Below are 6,808 nucleotides of genomic sequence, written 5' to 3'. Positions count from 1 at the left end.
GGAGTATGGTTGAACAAATTATATTGAGCTGCCATGTGATATTGATATTGTAAGTTTAATTCTAGCAAGAACTATTAAGCCAGGATCAAGCTTTTGTAATTTGGGGGTTCTTAGAATCCAGCCACGTATTTTTAGTACTTTGCATTAATAATAAGCAACATTGACATAATCAAGTAATTTAAAGACTCAACCTTTGTAAATTCTTTCCACCTATGTTCGCTGTGTCTGTATAAACACAAGTATTTTTACGGATTTTTACACACAAGTGTGATGTTAATACCATTTTCGACTTATCCATTCTAATTTTAAATTTGACTTATTTCAATTTTAACTACACATCAAAGTCAAATTTATTTCCATTTTATATCAAAATGCCACATATCTTATTGTGATTTCTAATCTAGATCTGATCAACTCTTGTATGTAAATACAGTTTTCTGTCAAGAGGGCTAATAGAATTTGCAGCAAAAATTAATTGTGAATTTCTTGTTTCATCTTTGAGTGTATAGATGTGTACAACTATGTCTTATTCATCTAAAAATACAATTTTAAACATGTTAAGAACAGAATAGAAATATTCCCCCATTATTCCACAGCTCAGCAGGAACTTTACAGTTGAGTTGTCTTCTACAAACCTATAATAACATCTATTACATCACTCTTCTCTGTGTATTACAATATTGGTTCACAAGGTCATTCCATGCCACCCACTACTGACAAGTGAATGGATAAATAAAAATGAATAGATGAATGAATACTAGGAAGACCAAGTGTTTCTTTGAGTGATCTGTCCGTGAAACCGAGAGATATTCTCAGGTTAGCGTATGGCATACTAAAATACAAAGTCCCAAGAAACCGTTATGCCTGGCCATGCACCTGATATCCTCGACCTAGCTGAATATGACGTATCTTGGGAAATCATGGAAGGCACAAGGTCGTGGTTGGCTTAAGATCCTGACTTAAACAGGAGTACCTGTTCTGGTACAACCCCAGCTACCAAGGGCTCATCAAAGATCCTGCTTTAATTCATCAGACCCACACAAGATCAGCAAACGTCTATTCCATTTCAGATCCACTCCCAAGACCTCACTCTTAGGAGTTCAGTTTGGAATTTGGCCCCTTTGCTTCTGGTATTATGTTTTCAAAACTGACAGAGGAAAGAAAAACTTATTCAGGAAAGAAAATTGGATCAAATATTTAACACCTCATAGTAAGCCTGGCCATGATGACTATATGTATTATTGTGAAGATAAATCCTCTATTAATCATTAAAAAGTAGCAAACTAAAATAAGATACAAAGCCCTGGAGGTTAGCACACATCTGCAATATGTTTTACATTTTACATGGGTATACTGTATATCCAAATGGTATATGCATTGCTACTCTTCTTTGTGTGTATAATTTGGGAATAACTCATGGCATGGACTGGTGACACACAAAAAAGTTGCCGTATTACAAACTCTGTTATTTGAAACATCTTTTTCTGTTTTTAAGTCAAGTTTTTATCTTCTTTTAATCTGGATCTTTGAAAGGACATTGAATCTTATACTTGAGCACTCACAGGAAAGTAAAGAATTAGCTCACATCACATGTCAGGTCCACATAAATCCATACTCACAAGGACAAAGATCTGTGAAGGAAAGGGTCACTTTCTCTGGCAGGAAACGGAAAATGATCCCAGAAGCTTTCTTCCTACCAATGAGGATTTGGTAAGGCTTATTACATAAATATACACCGTACATGGCCCTGAGAAAATATAATTATTTTTTTATGTCCACACATTTTAGATTTAGAATAAATAAGATGTAAACCACGGAAAAACTCAGCAGGAGATAAATTTTGGAGAATACAAAGAGCATAATTACTAGGAAGGCAAACCTGGTGTCAGAGTTACCAGGCAACCAATCCCAAGAGAAAGTAACATGAAAGTGGATTGGGAGACAGGGTCATCCAATCATCTAAAAGGCTAGGCAATTAGGTGTCTGAGGAGAAGTGGAAATGAACGTGTTATCATTTCATGGGGAGTTAAGAAAGTTTCCTAACAAGTCAGCAGAGAGAAAATGAAGAGAAGGGGACTATTTGCCAATATAGGTATTATTAACCATTCCCTGCCTTCTCCCTACTCACCTACTCTCCTCTAACGAAAATCACATTAGTCCCTAATTGTCAACATCTGCAGAGTAAGAAACTTAAAAAAAAACTTTCTTCTTCATTCTAATCTTGCTTACACATGAGGAGGTTTTTCCAGGTGTGTGTGTATGTGTGTGTGTGTGTGCATGCATGTGTGTGCATACACATTTGCCCTCCTGTATATTGGGCTTAGGGTGTGAGTGAGGGAAGGGAGAAAATAGCATTCAAAGTTTCCAGGTCGGGGGGCGGGGGGGGGGGGCAGCTGGCTGTCTCAGTTGGTAGAGCACGTGACTCTTTTTTTTTAGTTTATTTATTTATTTTGAGAGAGCAAGAGAGATAGTGAGGGGAGGAGTGGAGAGAGAGGGAGAGAGAGAGAATCCCAAGCAGGCCCTGCACTGTCAGCACAGAGCTCGAGATGGGGCTCGAACTCGTGAAATGTGAGATCAAGACCTGAGCCAAAATTGGCCACTTAACCTAGTGAGTCACCCAGGTGCCCCTCATGACTCTTAATCTTAGGGTTGTGAGTTCTAGCCCCGTTGGGTGTGGAGCCTACCTAAAACAAGACCAAACCAACCAATCAACCAACCAAACAAACAAACAAAGTAAAAAACCCACAAAGTTTCCAGATGGAACCATTTCCAAGGGGTCAAAGACATAAACATCCTGTGCAGTTCCAGAATCCACGAGAAGCTCAGTGTTGTAGGGGTTCAGTGTGTAGAGTGGTGGTTTGGGGTTGAGAGATAAAGCTGTAAAGCAAACTGGGGCCCACTTGTGTCCTTTGGGCAGAAAATAGGGAGTCAGAGATTCTAGAACAAGAAAGCTCTTTTAAGGGTAAAGTTCCCCTAGCAACAATGTTCAGGCAAGACAGACGGGGTGTTGAAATTAGAAAAGCAGCAGTGGTGATGCCAAGGAGAAGCCTCATACAGGACAGGAGCCTGTGGAGAATGGACAGGATTTGGTGGTACACTGGATACAGGTGGCAAGGAAGAGGGGAGGCAAGACTTCTTGGCCAGGAGCAAGAATACAGGCAAGGGTGAAAATCTTGCCACCTGGGACACAGAACAGCAAGTTGGAGCTGTCCAGATGGAGATTGCAAATACGTTTCTGGAACTCAGAAGAGAGGTCTGGATCAGGCTACTTTGTAAACCCTGATAATAGACAGTAGCTGAAGCCACAGTATGAATTAGATCTTCTAGAGAGGAGAGTAAAAAACAAGAAGATAGAAAAGATGAGGCATGGAACTAAGGATTCAAGAATTTTGTGGGTAAAACAAAGGAAGAGAACCCAATGTAAGAGATAGAAAAGAAATGGTCTAGGGCGCCTGGGTGACTCAATCGGTTGACTGTCCGACTTCGGCTCAGGTCATGATCTCACGGTTCGTGGGTTTGAGCCCCACATCTGGCTCTGTGCTGACAGTTCAGAGCCTGGAGCCTCCTTCAGATTCTGTGTCTCCCTCTCTCTCTGCCCCTCCCCCACTCCCAGTCTGTCTCTCTCTCTCTCAAAAACAAATAAAACATTTTAAAAAATTAAAAGAAAAAGAAAAGAAATGGTCTGAGAAGCAGCAGAATACTAGAAGCAGGTAGTGCCATGGAGACCAGGAAAGACAATTTTGAGAGGCTGGGGTATCTCATGCTTCCAGATTCTGTGTCCAACACTTAAAGGGTACATTTCCTCTTAAGCACTCATGATCATGTGAGGCATAAAGCAAATCTAAACAAATATTAAAGAATAGGCATTATGTAGAACATGTTCTCTGAGAATAATGCAATTAAGTTAGAAGTTAAAACAAAAAGGTTAAAAATTCTATATATATGGAAGTTAAAAACACACTTATAAGTAGCTCATATGTCAAAGAAGAAACTGAATTAGAACTTAATGAATACTTACAGCAAATGATAATGAAAACACTATACATCACATCTTGAGGTATACAATGAAAATGTTTCCCCAAGGAAAATTTATAGCCTTTCATGCTTATTTAAGAAATGAATAGAAGCTGAAAATTAATGAGCTAAATGTTTATCTCAGTAAATTAGGAAAAGATCAACAGAGTAAAACCAAAGAAAATAGAAGGAAGGGAAGAATAAAAACACAAGCAAAAATAAGAGAAATACAAAAAGATACAATAGAACAAGTTCATAAAACTAAAAGTTTTTCTTTAAAATATATACAAATTAGATAAACCTTTGGTGACATGAATCATGAAAAAAGAGAAGAAAAAAGTATGGCTAGAAATGGGGACATACGTGCAGATATAGCCTAGATCAAAAAGACAAGATGAGAATACCATGAAGAATTCTATTACTAATAAGGTCTAGGAATTGCTATTTTCTTCTCCCTTGTCATCCTGTTTGGGAAACCACCTAATCCTCTATTTGCAGGACCCTAAGAATAAGCAAGATCTACCGGCAGATTTCCAAGCTATTGCCACAGCCACCCCCTTCCCAAAATTTGCTGGGATAGTCACTTGAGATATAGCAATTTGACTTTCAGTATCACTGTTGGGGCCCTACTTGCCATATCAGTAATCCGTAATCGGTGTTCAGTAATCAAGGATCTTCCTTGGAATACTTCCTTTGCTTTACACCAGAATTAGCCAAGCATTTCAGGGGCATACTCGACCCAATTGGTGTGAGGATTGTTAGCAGTCTTTGAATGCCATATTGGAGTCTGATCAATTTAGTCCACCTTTGCTACTGCTTTTTGAGGCTCCGTGAGTCTTATGAGGTTTAGTGCTATACAACCTCATGGAGACATGGCTGTTGTCCTGCAATGGAAATAAAAATCCAAGGAGAGGTTCTTGGAAGGATTCTATTTCTTCTGTGCTAAGCTTATCTGTGCTCTCTATCTGGGATTCTAGTATTGAACTCTTAGTAATCAGATTTTTTTGAGCTGCTGCCCACGTCAGGTTTTGGTATTTTCCATGAAGGGTGGTGTAGATGTTCTCACAACCCTTAAACTACAAAATATTTGGCACCATATCTCTCCCTGGACCATCAGGACCACTCTCAGAGGTTCTAGGGTAACTTTTCAAAGATATCTCCTAAGTAATTCTGAGGTAATTTCCTGTCTTGGTCTATGTTATGAAGTAGCTGACTTTTTCCTCACCAAATAAGAGAGAGAGAGAGAAAAAAAAAAAACCCCACACATTTAACACTTGCTAGAACACTTTTCTGGTAGGATACCACACAAAATATAACCATGTGTGTATCTTTTTATTCGGTGCCTTTCCAGAACAATAGCATAAAGGAAGTTGTTCTACATTGTTCTAAGGTCAAGAGAGATTTTAAAGAGTTTTCTTGTCACTTTTCATAAATCCATTTCCATTGAGCAATCAGGCCCAGGAACTTGTGGGGCACAGTGTCAGGAATAAGGCAGCCCCCACGCCCAGTCCCAAGAAATGAACCAGATCACGTCACCCCACCCCCCTCTCTGCCCAAAGGCCATCCCTTGGCCTGGATGGAAGAGCTCCAGTCTTGTTGTAGACTGTAGGTCTGAGGGCTCAAAGCCCAGAGCTTCCTCCAACCGCTTCATTTTTTTTTTAAGTTTGATTTATTTATTTTGAGAGAGACAGAGACAGCACGAGTAAGGGAGGAACAGAGAGAGGGATAGAGAGAGAGAATCCCAAACAGGCTCCACACTGTCAGCACGGAGCCTGATACATGGCTCGAACTCGAAATTGTGAGATGGTGACCTGAGCTGAAACCAAGTCAGATGCTTAACCGACTGAACCACCCAGGCGCCTCTAACCCCTTCATTCTGAAGCTTCTAAGAGATGCCTGAGAAGCTGGGAAAAACTAGAAGACAGCAATACTGCTAAGCATCCTGTAAGGCACAGGACAGCTCTCTGTATCTCCAGCAAAGAATTTTCTGGCCCAAAATGTCAACAGTGCGAGGGCTGAGAAACCCTAGAGCACAGAGTGTCCAGCAGAGACTTCACGCACATGGATATAGACATGTTCAAAAATAAAACATTACCCCTTTTTTCACCTACTCACTTGTTCCTTGTCATTCCTAATCCGATTAATGGCATCTAGTCTTATAAATCAGTATCTTGGGAATCATTTTTATTTTCTCTCTCTCCCTCATCAGGCTCATCTGTTAGTCATTGATTCCCTGCCCATTCTATCTCCTAAATATCTGAAATCCTTCGTTCCCCCTCAGCTACTGTTGCCTTTGTATGAGCGTAGACATGATTTAGTTTGCAACCTTCTTCTAAATGGACTCCCTGCTTTGAGTCTTATAAATGCCTCCAACTCATCCTCCTTGAATAATCTTTCTAAAATAGAGCCCAATCACATTTCTCCCACCAGCTACAAGATAAAGGCTGATCTCCTAGGTCTGACTTACCGTGACTACCATGTGTTTTATTATCTGCACACCCATGTTCTGGTGCTCTTTTTCCTAATCCCCTTTTCTCCTAATAAAAACCCCAGAAAACAAAACCAGCAAAACCAAAAGCTTGATGTTTCACACTTCTGTTTATTGGACACGATGTTCCCCCTTTTTGGAATGCCCTCTCCGCCAGGACCCCCACCAGTCTCTCCTGAAAATTTCCTCCTGGAAAAATCCATTTTTTAAAAAACTCTGTTCTGTGCAAGTGCATACTTCTGTTGGGACACTTATATACATACCACCTCTGGTATAAAAGCCCAGTTCAAAAATTGAACTGTAAGA

Source organism: Neofelis nebulosa, chromosome 7 (genome assembly GCF_028018385.1).
Source record: "Neofelis nebulosa isolate mNeoNeb1 chromosome 7, mNeoNeb1.pri, whole genome shotgun sequence".
Classification (NCBI taxonomy): Eukaryota; Metazoa; Chordata; class Mammalia; order Carnivora; family Felidae; genus Neofelis; species Neofelis nebulosa.
This window is presented reverse-complemented; position numbering follows the sequence as displayed.